At 49.2% G+C, this 14,631-nt stretch overlaps 1 protein-coding gene across 1 annotated transcript in view; it reads left to right on the top strand.

Annotated features, from left to right (window-relative positions):
• Positions 1-1,855: 1,855 nt before the first annotated feature.
• The window catches only part of METTL26 (methyltransferase like 26), a 29,050-nt gene continuing 16,274 nt past the window's right edge, over positions 1,856-14,631 (top strand). The window contains exon 1 of the mRNA XM_025191555.1: positions 1,856-5,680. The gene's annotated coding sequence lies outside the window, so the exon portion shown is untranslated. The remainder of the gene's footprint in view (positions 5,681-14,631) is intronic.

Raw genomic sequence — 14,631 nt, 5'->3', positions numbered from 1 at the left:
CCCGCAGGGCAGCTCCGTGCTCTGGACGGCGCAGTCATCCCCGACCGCCCCGCTGCCGCCCGCTACGTTTAAACTCCTTGCGCAAGACGATCCCGCCGACATCCCGCCGCCCGCCTCACGGACAGCAGCGTGGTCTGGCCCGTGCTACCGCCACCCCAGCTGCAGGAAGGAGGAGCCACTTTGCAACCTCTCTGGGCTGTTGCAGCTGCTGAATCCTAGATAAACCCACCAAGAGCCCTTCTGCGCTAAAGGTCGGACAGGCAAGAGCCCTTCCAACGGCCGGCTGGGACCAGGGCTTGAGGGCCAGGAGTAAGCGCTGAGGGGTATGCGTACCCCACGGCCTCCCTAAGCCCATAGGCACGCGATGGGGCACGGGTGGGCGAGCCCTCTTGGTTCTTTAGCAGTTTTCAACTCTCAGGAAGTAAGGGGACGCTGCTTTCATCAGCTGTGAATCTGGGAAGCACCACAGGCTAGCACATAAAGACAAGAGTCTGCCTCCAGACCCTGATACTGCAAGTGACTCCATATGGACAAGTCCTTGCATCACACCAGGCCTTGCTTTATCTGCTTGCATAACCAGGTGTAATAATTCCTGTCTCCTGAGGGTGTTGCAAAGCTTAATTTGTTAATGTTTGCAAAGTGCTTGGCAATCAGAAAAGCAAAATATCATCATCGGACGCAACTCATTTTACCGGAGCGGCACTGAAAGAATCCAAGATGCAATCACTACCTTCCACTGCTTTTGTTTTGTTTCTGCTTTTAGGCAATTGTTCTGCACAGACTTAAGCTGACAGGCAGCTAAATATTTGGTCATCATCTGGTACACATCAGTAGATGCTTACTGAAACCCAGGGGCTCTGCTGACATATCAGCTAAAGATCAGACTGTCTATATTGTAGACGGAGCTCACTATTTTATGATGCTTTCAGCTATTTCAGTTGCTCTTAATGAATGTTACCCAGCAGCGCTTTCAAACTTCCTGACAAAATCATCACTTGTGAGCAGTGGAGTGTGATCAAAGCAAGGAGGGAAACGGAATACAAATCCAGGCCAGTGATTCAGTTTCTAACTGAAATAAACTGAAGAGCTTCTCAAACCAGGATTAAATTTAGCCTCTGTGAGTACATCTACCCAAGACATTTACTGGGGAGTAGACTTTTTAGCTCTGCAGTACACATCTCAGCGTCTACACGTTTGGCCTTATTAGGCTGCAGGAAACTAATAAGCTTCACAGCTGGTTAGTACTTGTAAATACAAGTACTATCCTGTTGTGGAGTTTTTTCATGTATAACAATGCATGTGCGGATGCTGACCCGGGTGGTCGGGGCATGAGGCTGCTTCAGTCCAGAGGCTGCCTGCCAGTTAGCCCTGTACTGGAGCACCCTTATGCCCCTGCCAGCCCTTCTGCAGCACATTGAGCTGGGTCAGAGCAGTGCCAGGCCATAAGCCCCTTGCCAGCTGGGACTGCTCCAGCTTGGCTCAATGTGCTGAGGTCCTGAGCACTTGTATAAACAGTCACTCAGGAGCAATAAAATCTGCCGGGATATTCATTAATATACATGTGTAGATGTGTCCAATACGTAGCAACTCCGGATAGATGGATGCATACAAAGATGGTAGCCCTCATCTTTCAAACACACCCAGGTTAGCTAGGCACTGGTGGCAGAGATTGTAGGTAAGCTAGTGATCAGCAGGGATCCTGGTTTTCTCTGATTTAAAAAAATTCCCAATTTTCGGTTAAAAAAAAAAGTAATCCCAAATCCACACTTTTCCATGATTTAAATGAAATGTCACTAATATATAGGTATGTATATAGTGGGGTTTCATTTTGATCATGGAAAAATGTGGATTTGTGGTAACTTTTTTTTAAACTGAAAATTGGGGATTTTTTTTAATCGGAGAAAACCAGGATCCCTGGTGATCAGTAGGTAAGGTGCTTGGCTGATTGCAGAGGGTAGTTAGCAAGAGAGGGTCCCATTGACACCCAGATAAAATAATCCCCATAAAAGAGAAAAACCTCCATGTCATTCACCAGACACTTCCTTTGTGGGGAAGACAGATGGGAGTAGGTATGGGGGGAAGTTTCTGTGGATCCCATCAGATCTGTATGGATCATGGGGAATCGGTATAAGACATGTTGCCCCCTGGATCCTGCCGGTCCCTGGAGAGCATTGTCGATGCACCAGCTGTGCTTCTAGAAGCAAGCTCAATCATGGCTGCCCCAGAGCCCTATTAAAGTGGTACCACATAATTGCTTTTCAGCCTTTTGGCTAAAATCAAGTGTGACAGGGGCACCTGAACTTCCAGTCCTAGGACTGCATGTAGGATGCCAGTCTGGATATAGGGAGCATCTGAACTCCGAGGCCTGCAGGCCTAGGACGTTAGATACTGGCCTGGTTGAAGTTATATTGGCAATGGATACCAGTAGGCACAGTTATTGAGCTTTTCTCAGTTGGATTTGGAATTTAATTGGCTATTGGAAATAAATAAATAAATATATATGGAAATATATGTATGTATACATAAGGTGGTGCCCCATAGCACAGAATGAGAAACAGTATAAGTAAATAGCCTAAGGTGAATTTCTGTCCTTGGCCCCAGCTCACTCTGCAGAGTCTCCCATGGAGCCAGAATTTAGGAGCAAAGAGTGCAGGGGCATGGTGCAAAGGTGAGCATCATCTCCCTCCACACCTGGCTCTGGAGGGATGCATGCAGTCTCAGGCAAAGACATATTTTGGGAGCAAATTGAGCTCCATTGCCACTCTCATTCAAACACACCTTGTTCAGCCTCCGTTATCTCTGAGGGGGCAACAAATTTAACTTCTCCAGGCCCTGTGACACCCACTGGAAAATCAAAGGCACTAACTGGCTCCAGCTGACTGAAGGGTTCCCCTGTACAGAGGCCATGTGTTTCATCATATACCAAGAGAGAACTGTGTCTGCTTGCATGCATGAGCTGTTGCATGTGAAAGGGGCCCCTTCTAGATCCGGTCCTATTTGAGCTGACAGTGGTCTTGGGTAATTTCACTGCTCAAAATCACGGTCTTGCTCTATTGCATTGATGTAACTGACTTGGATTTGTGTCTCATCTTAAAGGCTGAGTCTATTTTACTCCAGACTATGCCCAGGAATAGGGGGGGTGAGGAACAGATCAGCTCCCCCTTTACACAGATCACTTCTAATCTCCCTGCATGAAGGAAGTAAAAGGCATTTGAAACAGAAGAAAGGAAATTGTTTTTCATACTGTGCATACTTAAGTGTGGAACTCACTGCCACAAGGTACCTGGAGAACAAGAGAATTCACAGCGGAACATCCCCTGTTATATTAGATTAAAAAATTACAAGGGCTGTTACCTCTCAAGCATCAGAGATTGGGGCAAACTCTGGCTGATGAGAGTGAGGAAGAAAATGGTGCAGTTAGTTTGTAGTTTTCTACCCTGGGGTTTCTCCTTGAAGTATCTGCTGCTGGTCAGTGCCAGGAACAGAGGGAGGGGAGCCATCAGTGTGACTGCAGAAAAGCTCAGCTTGGCTTAGCAGAGAACTCTTCAGTGAGCTTAAACACAAAAAGGAAGCTTAAAAGAAGTGGAAGCTTGGACAGTTGACTAGGGAGGAATATATTCTTATACTGCTTGGGCATGCAGGGATGAAATCAGGAAGGCCAGAGCACAATTGAAAAATCTTGCCTGATTTTAGGCAGGGTAATGATTTGCTGGGCCTCAAGTTACCGCAGGGGAAAGGAAATTAGTAGCAACAATACCCTGTGGTTCCCTTTCATTCAGGGCTCTTGAAGGTGAGTAAAGTATCATCATCTCTCTTTAGACTAATGGGAAACCAAGGTGCAAAGCAGTGAAGTGACTTGTCTAAGGTCATATAAGTCAGTGGCAGAGCTTGCATTTGGCTTGGCTCTCCTGACTTCCAGTTTCTTATTATAAACGCTAGATGCTGCTGCCCGGACTTCTCTGTCCCAGCCCCCTGGGTTGTGAGAGAACTACGCCTCCACAGAGCAGCCCAGGCAAGGCTGACTTGCAGTTTCTTGTTCAGACTCAACCAGAAGATGCCTAGTCACTGCCCTTTTGATCAGGTGCTGCCTGGCTTTGCCTCAGTGGAGAGCCAGGTTCAGAGGTGACCTTGGGAATTCCTGCTTCTCCAGGCAGTGAGGCGCTGGAGCCTCATGAAGGTGACACTAGTGACTGTTTTTTTAGGGCAAGGTGCATTTCCCTGCGCTCATGGGCACCCTCTAGTGTCCATCGCAGCATTGCAGGCAGTTGCCTAGTAGGGGGACAGGGAAGGAGTCAAATGAGGGGTAGAGACGAGTCCTGGTGAGGAGCCAGGGGATACCCTGAAGAATTAGGGTCAGCTGTCAGCCCATGTCACGAAGCCAGGCTGATGGGAGTGGGGGGTTGTATGCAGAAAGAGATGCCCCATGTGTCCTGGTCTGCCTGGTGAGGGCAAAGGCAAAGCCCAGCCCATGCTAAGGATGCCAGAGCCTAGTCTCCTGACAACGCATGTGAGCTTGTTCCTGTTTGCTGAGGCCTTTGTATTTTGATGGGTGTCCTGAAAAGCAGGAGATGTTTTAACCTGGCCTGACAGAGCACAGAGCTGGGGTCATGTGGATCCCCTCAGTGCCAGGTGCTGCACATGGGGGAGTCCCTGGCCAGGTTTGGGGGTGAAGGAATGCAGGCAGAAGTGGACAGCAACCTGGAGAGTAAAGGCACAGCATGCCAGAGATCCCACTGGAAGCATTCACTGCCTTTCTAACTGGATGGTTCACCCAGATGGAGTAAGAAAGGCCACTGGTCCAGGATCTGAGAGACCTGGGTCCTTGCTGTGCCAGGGCTGCGGTGTGACTTCAGGCAAGTCACAGTCAGGGCTAATCACCATGGGTAATATTATCTTCCCTCAAAGGGCTATTGTGAAGCTAAAACCCATTTGGGATGATGTGGCCAGTGATAACTCCAGGGCTTTATCTGGACAGACACAGGAACATACCTGGGTGGGGGCTGCTAGCAGGGTGGGCTGGGCAAAACTACCTACAGGGAATGTTGCCTGATTGGCCCTTTGCTGCAGGAGAAGCTGTGAGTGATCTGAGATTCATGTGTTGATTTCTTTGGGATGGGGAGTGAGGCAAGTTGTCATCCCTCATTAGGAATTGTTGTAATGTGATGTGCCGGAGACATCACAAGAAACAGAAGGAAGTGTTTTCATGCAGATGAGTACAGCACACACCTGATATGGAAAAAGCACAGAATTTACCAACTTATTGCAGGGATGACAAGCTAGGCTAAGGACAGCCTTTGAAGTTCCTGACAGAGTCCCTGATGTGAAGGGAGCACCTAGAAAAGAGATTGCAAAACTGACAACAGGGTGGCTGAATTACATGGTGAACTGGTGAATGCTGAGTACCTCAACTCCCCTGGTTCCAGTTAGATCTGAGGGTGCTCCACACCAGACAGGATCAGGACCCCCATGCAGATGCCAAAAGACAATGCCCAGCTGCAGGCAGGAAGTTGTCGGGGTGTTTGTAATCCTTCCCACCAGACATGCATTTGGGATACGCACCAAGGAGACTGTGTTCCAGGCTGATGATGAAATAAAGCTGGTGAAGTGAGAGTTGAAGGATAAAGCTGTCGTCTATGGCCCTGATCCCGTGATGAGCCACCAGTCAGCTTGGCTGTAACAGGTAGGACCACTGTTTGTCTGCCTCCATGTGGTGTGCAGCACACCTCTGGCAGGAGTTGCTCAGCTCCTCCTCAGCATCAGACCCCAACATGACATGTACATGAACCTGCTAAACACCTAATATTTAAACTTGGCTGCTTCCAGTGATGTCTGGACCCAAAGGCCTGTGCTGCTAGGAGCACAGGCATACAGAGGTCATCAATCATTTAGAACAGCTGTTGCTTGTGCTTGTGACCTGGCTGCCTCCATAGGCTACCAGTTCCCCCCACTATAGACCACTGCTCCCTTCTGCTATGTGCCCCTGCCTCTGTCACACACCATACACTGCCAATTTGCAGCCCCAACAACAGCCTGCTGTGGGGGGGGAGGGATGGGAGGAGAGAGCATGGGAGAGGGGTGGCTCTGCAGAGAGATCAGCAGCACAGTGGTGGGCAGAGAAGGGAGATGTGCTGGACTGAGCCCTGTGCCCTGATCCTCTGTGCTGCCATGGCCACATCCAGTCATTTTGCAGCCCATAGCCAGCCTCTGGACCATAAGTTGCAAGGCCCTAGTTTATTGGGTCAGTAAAGCACCCCCAGAGTGGGCACAGCTTTTTGGCAGAGCTGCACATCATACCAGTATAGTGAAGCCATCCCCAAGCAAAATCAACTCTCCTGGCCTGAGTGGTGTAGTGGTGTAGGGCTTTCTCAAGGCATAGCTGTGTCTACCAGAGACCTCAGGGCAGACACCTGTAATTCACATTGTGCTGAATTTTTTCTTCAGGCCTGGATGTTGCTCCCCTGGTCAATGGAAGCTCCTGCTTTTGAAAGTTGGTGGAACCAGGACTGCATTTTTCAAGTCTGGGATTCTGGGCTTCCTCTGTCCAGCTAATGTTGGCTCTCAGGGCATCACCTAGAGGAGGAGGAATCTGAGACTCCATTGTCATGTTTTAATGTCTCCCCATATATTGCCAGTCCCTGAAGGTGGGAAAGAGGTCAAGGACAAGGATCGAAAATCAAGACTCCCGGTCCTTGTCCTTACCTTTCTTACCACTGACTCCTTCCTACCACTGACTCACTCAGCTGATTTCAAGCAAGTCACTTAATTCACCCCAGCCTCAGTTTCCGCATCCTAAAGAATTCCGGCTTTGGAAGGGGTGTTGAGATCCTCAGACAAAAGTCCCTGTACACAGGCATCATTTGGTTAATTATTAATAATTCAGTATTTAGCTTCAACTCTTAGGCTGACTGTGTGCTGTGACCACTGCCTGTTGTGCTAACCAGGAGGGTCTCTGTCTCCCTGTGCTCCCCTGTCTGTCTGTCTGTCCCTTGTCTACCTATTCGGTGTTACATTTAGATTAGAAGTTCCTTGAGCCAGGAGCCATCTCTGATCTGTGTTTGTACAGTGCTTGGCGCAGCAGGGTCCATGCCTGGTGCTACCATGAGAAGGAAAAGAATGATGATAAAATATGCCTGTTGTCATGTTTTAATGTCTCCCTATATATTTGCCCTTTCCTGACAGAGGACCCTAAATACTGAACACTTAAAAGCTTAAGAAACAAAATGTTTTGCACAGGATCAGTGTTTTTAAAGTAATTATTAGGGTTATTTACAGAAATGCTCCAAGGTTCATGTTCCACAGACCCAATCTGTTTGCTCTAGCAGGGGGGAAGGGAGGTGGAGGGCAGAGGGAGATTTACCTGAGTCTGGGCCAGAGGTGACACCTGTTTGTTAAGGAATTATCCTGCTGTTTGCTTGGCAGCTGTAGCTTTCCAGACCAGGAGCCATTGAAGGTACAGGCCCAGCCTGGAGCCTGCACTGGTCCAAGTGGAATCATTTCTAATCAGACCTCACTTTGCCAAATGCAGGCAGTTCGTCCCTGCATGGTTCACTCGGCTTTGGCGGTATGGCCCTTGAAGGTAACTTTGGCCTCTTAGCAGCATGAAAAGCTCAGTCCTGCAGGTGTAGGGCACGTTGTCCATTGGCCGGTGTCTCATATGCTCATTTGTACTAGGGCGAACATTGCTCCCAGTCTGATGTAGCTTTTCCTTGGTGTAGGTCTGTGCACACAGTACAAGGGTGCTGCTGCAGCCTCCGATTCACCCAGCGGGATGGGAGTTTGCCATTGACTTCAGTGAGTGGAGGGTTGGGACTTAGGACCTCTCACAGAACAGCATGTCCTGATGTCAGAAACCATGGCATGGTTGGCCTTTCCCTTCTCCCTGGCTGTCAGCCCCCATGGAGCCAATCTCCTTTTTGGATGGTTCTGTTATCTCAACCCTCCATACCTCTGGTGGGGGCTCTTGCTCACCCCATGAGGTCCCAGCGTCTCAGACCTCCTCTACTGAGCCACAGCCTACGACTCTGTTGACCTTCTCCTTCAATCACACCTTACTTGGTTTGACCAGTGTGGGGCACAAATTAAGATTGGATCTTCATTCAGGTTAGGTTAGTTCAGCTCTTCTGGAGGTACTTGTCCTCTAGAACAAGAACAGACACAGCACATTCATGTGGAATATCAGCGCTGCTTTAAATTCACATTCTGGCTCCATCTAGATTAACTTCCCTGCATAGAGAGGTGGGATGGGATGACTCAGTGATGGGATGGCTTGAGGAGGTGGGGGGCACACACAGGTCCCTCCTGGTCCCTTTGCTCCAGACTTGCCAGCTCCTGGCTCCCCCTTGCTCCTGGCTCCAGACCAGACCCCTGTCTTCTGACCTCTGGCTCTGGCTTTAGTTTGGCAAGTGCTCATGTCCCATTCTGTATAGCTACAGCAGTGACACCAGTCTGGAATTTGTCTGCTCCTGATTCCCTGGATTGTGACCCTCTGGAGTCAAACCTCGATTGCCCACATCCCAGTCATCTCCTGACACTGAGCTTGTCAACCTGTCACAGTCACTTCCATGCCTCCCCAAGCTAAGCCCCCATGTGTGTCCCAGCGTCCCTGAGCACGTCTATAAGGTCCTTGTCCAGTCCTTGTTTGACTTTCTCAAAGGCTCCTGCTCTGCAGTCTGAAGGGACCCTCATTGGTTTGTACACCAGCCCCTTTGCAGTGCCCTGTTGCCCACTGACGTTAACTGACTCTGGATCTGTCTCCCTGACCGACCTTGGACTGCAAGCTGCTCCAAGCATGGCCCACCCTTTCCTATCTGGAAAGCAGCTCATTGGCTGTGGATGTCACTGCGCACACAGTGTCACCATTAACAGTGCCAGAGGGTCCTGGGGAATGGAAGAACAGCCTCTCCCTCACAAGGAGGGGCATTGCTACACCACCCCAAGAGGCCTCCTTCATTGTAGAGGAGGATGAAACGGGGAAGATCTGAAATCAGACTGAACGGAAACAGCTGCATAACCTTGAGGGGCAGCATAGACCTGCACCCCAGGAACTCCCTATGTCCCCTCCCTTGCTGTAAGAGATTGCTGCACCCTGGAGTTACCTGAGATTTACTGACTGCAGGAGGTGGCTAAGGTGGGCCATAGCCTTCCTACTACTCCCCTTCTGGCTTGAAGAGCCTCTGGGTCTTCATTCCCTTTTTCTAGGGCCTGGTCCTGAGGCTGTGCGGAAAGTGGAAGGTTACCAGAGGTCTCAGCAGCGTCTCTCAGGCCCTTGCTCTTTCCTTATCATTCATATTCCCTCATGTCTTCCTCTGGGCTGGAGGGGCAAGCCAAATCCCCCCTTCCCCCTCTCCAAGACCAATTAGTGCTGCTCAGAAATGGGAAGTAGCAAAATGAGGCCCCGGCTCCCCAGGGTGGGCAGCAGGCAGTGCATGGTTTTGTCTCCTCAAAGTGCTGGAGCGGCACGTGCCTGGTGACTCCAGGGCAGAAGGATCTGCTGCTTGGATTTCATTCCAGCAGGTCTCGCAATCCTCAGTGTTACTTTAGATCAGGCCCAGGTCTCAAATGGTGTAACTGTTTGTGCTTGAAAACATAGCCTGAGCCTGGGAGGCAGCACACTAGTTCAGTTCCATACGCAGCAGGGTTGTTTTTGGGATCAGGGTCCCTGGGAGCTGATGCATTTCACTCCAAGGTCAGAACAGATAAACATCCTTTCCATGTGTGGCAGACAGCTTGCTGCTGGTGGATGGAGCAGGGGTCAGGGTGGGTCACCACGGGTGGGGTAGGACAGGGAGCCTCACCCCTTCTGCTCAGCCACATGCTGAGCCCCTCTGAACATCAGATGTTGTGTGTATGAGTGAGCAAAAGGGCCTGACCTGTAGAAGTCTTTCCTCTGACTTCAATGGATTTTGCATCATGTCTTTTAAGCTTGGAATAGCTCAAATGCACTACAGGGCAACGAAGCAGGCTAACCTCCAGGCTGACACATAGTTCGCTAAGTGTCATCCTGAGCTGGGTGACAACAACTGGGCCAGCCTGAGCTGGACTGTGGGCAAAGCCCTGACATCCTAGTAGAGCATTCTCGGTTTGGCAGTTGTTATCACCTTTTCTCGTGTGGGAGCAAATCTTCCACAAGACCTGCAGAAAAAGCACAGAGACCTGAACTGGCAGGTAGCCCACTGGGCACTCCACGTGTGGGCATGGAAAAACAGTGGTCGGAAACGATCCACCACTTCTTCTGGGACTGCCCATATGCCAGAGGTGTGGAAGAAAATCCATGTGCTCCTCCTGGTGGTGACAGGTTGCAGAGACCTGACTGGGGAAGCTGTTCTCTATAGGCATCTGACCAGACAGCACGGCAGCTTGCTTCGACCAATTCATATCCTTCTTCAGGTCTGCACTGTAGAAAGCCAGGAACCTGCTCATAAACAGACACTCAGACCCCACAGTCGAGAACTGTATTAAAATGGGACTAAGTTAAATGGACTGGTTCTACAGGAAGACAGAAGAGGACAATGGGAAAGATATGGCAGACCTCATCTGGTGGAGAGGGGTCTGGCATAGACTTTTTCAGGAGTAGACCCTCTGAGGAGGGCAGTGGGTGGGGGTACAGGTATGGAAATGGATGCATGGGTGCATGAATATGTGGTGCAAACTCTGTAATGGGTTTTTACTGTGCTGTGAACCACAGGGGCCACTTGGCAGAGTGTTGGAAGTGAAGTTAGATATATATAGTTATATATATATCTAGATATCTAGACATATATGTATGTGTGTATATATATGGAGAGAGAGAGAGAGAGAGAGAGAAATATTTTTGAAAAGAAAAAAAAAGTTGTTATCAAGTCTCACACTCAGTTCTCAGTTGGCAGGTGCCCCAGGTATATTGCAAACAGTCCTGTCTAAAGCCCATGACAACATATTAACTTATCATGAGAAGCTCAGGGACAGTGACAAGTACGTGTCAGGGAATTGGGAGGGAGCTGGAAAAAAAGGAAAGTCAATCCTAGACACCCCCCCCCACCAGTGTCAAACTGTTCCCTTCCAGTGCTCTCAGTGAAAAGCAACATAGAATCATAGAGTCATAGAAGTTAAGCACTGGAAGGGACCTCGAAAGATCATTGAGTCCAACCCCCCTGCTCTGGGCAGGAATACTGCTGAGATCAAAAGATCCCAACAAGGTGTATGTCTAGTCTCCTCTTGAAGACTTCCAAGGTTGGGGACTGCACCATCTCCTTGGGAAGTCTATTCCAGGTTCTGGTCATCCTTTCCATAAAGAAGTTCTTCCTTACATCCAACCTGAAACCATCCTGTAACAGTTTATGGCTTTGTCCTCCCCTGGGGTGCCCTAGTGAAGTTTTTCTCCCTGTTCCCAATAATCTCCCCTTACATACTTATAGATGTAGACTTATCTTCCCCAGGCTGAACTGTCCCAGACCCCTTAGTCCAACATGTATTGGATTTGCTCATGCCCACCCTGCCGATTAATCTGAGGTGTCCAGTCACAGTCATCCATTACCTGAATCTGTCAGTGGCCCTCCTTTGAAAAGTAATAATGCTGGGTTATAGCAACCAGACCCCAGTCTGGGTCTTCAAGGTGAAGGAAGCCCTCAGTGCTGAATGGTAACTAGTTGAAGCAAACATCATGAAACAATTCCCGAGAGTGTTTCATAGATTCATAGATGTTTGGGTTGGAAGGGACCTCAGTAGGTCATCGAGTCCGACCCTCTGCCTTGGGCAGGAAGGAGAACTGGGGTTAGATGACCCCAGCCAGCTGCATGTCTAGCCTCCTCTTAAAAACCCCAAAGCTAGGGGAGAGCACCACCTCCCTTGGAAACCCATTCCAGATTCTGGCAACCCTTACTTTAAAGAAGTTCTTTCTGATGTCCAACCCCCGATAAACTTAAAGGTGGCTACAAGATCACCTCTCAGGCTTCTCTTGAGGAGGCTGAAGAGATCCTCATAGGGCTTTGCCTGCAGGCCCCAAACCATATGAGTGGCCATCCTCTGAACCCTCTTGAGGTTGTCTACATCCCTCTTGAAGTACAGAGCCCAAAACTGGATGCAGTACTCCAACTGCAGCCTGACCAATGTCACATAGAGGAGAAGTATCACCTCCCTGGACCTGTTCGTGATGCACCTACTATTGCATGATAAAGTGTGGTTAGCGTTACTGATCACATTGACGACAACTGCTCATCTTGGTGTCAACAATGACTCCAAGATCCCTTTCCACTGCTGTGCTGCTGAGAAGGTCCTTCCCCACCCTGTAAATGTGTTGTTGATTCCTTCTCCTTAGCTGCAGCACTTTGCACTTGTCTTTGTTGAACTGCATCTTGTTCTGTTCTGCCCACTTTTCCGACCTGTCCAGATCCACCTGGATTCATTCCCTACCCTCCAGTGTGTTTACTTTACCCCATAATTTGGTATCATCTGTGAATTTGGACAGAATGCTCTCTACGTCCTCATCCAAGTCACTGATGAAGACACTGAACAGCACAGGTCTAAGGACTGAGTCTTGTGGGACTCCACTGTCCACATCTTTCCAGGTCGATACTGACCCATCCACCGTCACTCTCTGGGTGCAACCCCTAAGTCAATTTGCTACCCACCTGACCATGTAATCATCTAAGTCCCAGCCGCTCAATTTATTTATGAAAATAGGATGAGATACTGTATTGAAGGCCTTCTTAATTTCCAAGTAAATGACATCTACCTTGACTCCTGTGTCCAAACATTTTGTGACCTGGTCATAAAAAGAAACAAGGTTTGTTAGGCAGGCTCCACCTGCTATGAACCCATGCTGGTTGCCCTTCAGCATTATTTTTCCTGCTGGACTCCCACAAATGTGACCCTTAATTTTTTCAAAGGTTTTCCCAAGGATAGAGGTGAGACTGGCTGGTCTAAAGTTACCTGGATCCTCCTTCCTCCCCTTCTTGAAAGTAGGGACCACATTGGCCCTTTTCCAGTCCTTTGGGACCTGACCTGAGCACCATGAGTGCGCAAACAGCCGTGCCAGTGGCTCTGCTTTAACACTGGCCAATTCCTTCAGCACCCTTGGATGAAGATCATTTGGGCTTGCTGATTTGAACACATCCTGTCCTCCCAAGTGCCTCTTCACCAAGTTGGCGCTAACAGTTGGTGGGCTGGTGTCCCTTTTGTGCCTGTCTATGATCCAGTTGGGAGATTTGTCTTGATCCGTGTTCAGGAACACAGAAGCAAAAAATTAATTGAAGAACTCAGCCTTGTCCCCCCTAGCTGTCACTAATTGCCCTAGTTTGTCCTGTAGGGAGTCCTATGCTGCCCTGCGCCTTCTTTTTACTCTCTATATACCTGAAGAAGGACTTTTTGTTGTCTTTAATTTTTCTTGCCAGCCTAAGTTCCATTTCTGCTTTGGTCTAATTCATTAAAATCATTATTCCCTGATATTTAGGATGGACATTCATTGTTTGGAAAAAAGCAGCAAGAGTAACTCAAGGATGCCCTGTAACCACAGACTAGAGAATCTCACTCATTCTAATGAATCAGAGACAACATCCACCCATGCTTGATCAGTCTTCAAATAGCAGTTTGAGGAAGAGATTTCTGCTAGCAGCTGCCTCTCTGATCCAGGGGTAGGAGTGGGGAAAGCACACTGAGGCCCAGTGGATGGAATCTGTGAAATGAGGAAGTCAGGCTAGAAAAAAACGTGCATGTTGACTAGTGGAAGGAAATTTGAAGTGGTTGCTTTTCCATCACCTTCTGTCTGTCAGTCAAGGCAGGGCATCTTGGAAGGATCCACATGACAGACAGACATGGTGGGCTTGATGCAGCAATAGCTGGTGGAGGGTCTTTGCCCTGTCCTCCCTGGGAGGTTTTACTGGTCCCTTCTCACATTCAGAGGTGGGGTCTTTGGCATTTGAACTAGACATCCAGCTGGTGCCTGTCCAACAGGCCCAGGGCTCCTTGTGCACAAGCCCAGCTTCCCAAATCTGAGGGTTGCGGACACAAATTCTCCATGTTAAGTACAATCCCATCTGTGTTTGGGTTCTTCTGAGACATGGACATGGGTTTTTCCTGCACCTGCTGCTCACCAACAGGGAAGAATTGGTGGAGGATGTAGAATTGGATGGCTATTTGGGCTTCAGTGACCACGAGATAATTGAGCTCAGGATCCTGACAAAAGGAAGAAAGGAGAGCAGCAGAGTAAGGACCATGGACTTCAGAAAAGCAGACTCTGACTCCCTCAGGGAACTGATGGGCAGGATACCCTGGGAAGCTAGTTTGAGGGAGAAAGGAGTCAGGAGAGCTGGTTGTATTTTAAAGAAACCTTACTGAGGGTGCAGGAATAAACCATCCCAATGTGTAGGAAGGATAGTAAATACAGCAAGTGCCCAGCTTGGCTGAGCAGAGAACTCTTCAGTGAGCTTAAACACAAAAAGTAAGCTTACAAGAAGTAGAAGCTTGGACAGATAACTATGGGGGAGTATAAGAATAGTAGCAAATTGCCCATCAAGAATGACAGGGGGTGGGGACGGGCGGGAATGGAGCCCCATGTCTGCCGCCCCCCCGCTCAGGTTCCAGCTCCACTCTACGCCCTGCCACCCCACACCGCTCCGGGTTCAGCCCCGCTCCATCCTCCCCCTCCCCGCTGCTGCT

Source organism: Alligator sinensis, unplaced genomic scaffold (genome assembly GCF_000455745.1).
Source record: "Alligator sinensis unplaced genomic scaffold, ASM45574v1 scaffold449_2, whole genome shotgun sequence".
Lineage (NCBI taxonomy): Eukaryota > Metazoa > Chordata > Crocodylia > Alligatoridae > Alligator > Alligator sinensis.
Note: the sequence above shows the minus strand (reverse complement) of the source record. Positions and strands in the feature narration are given on the sequence as shown.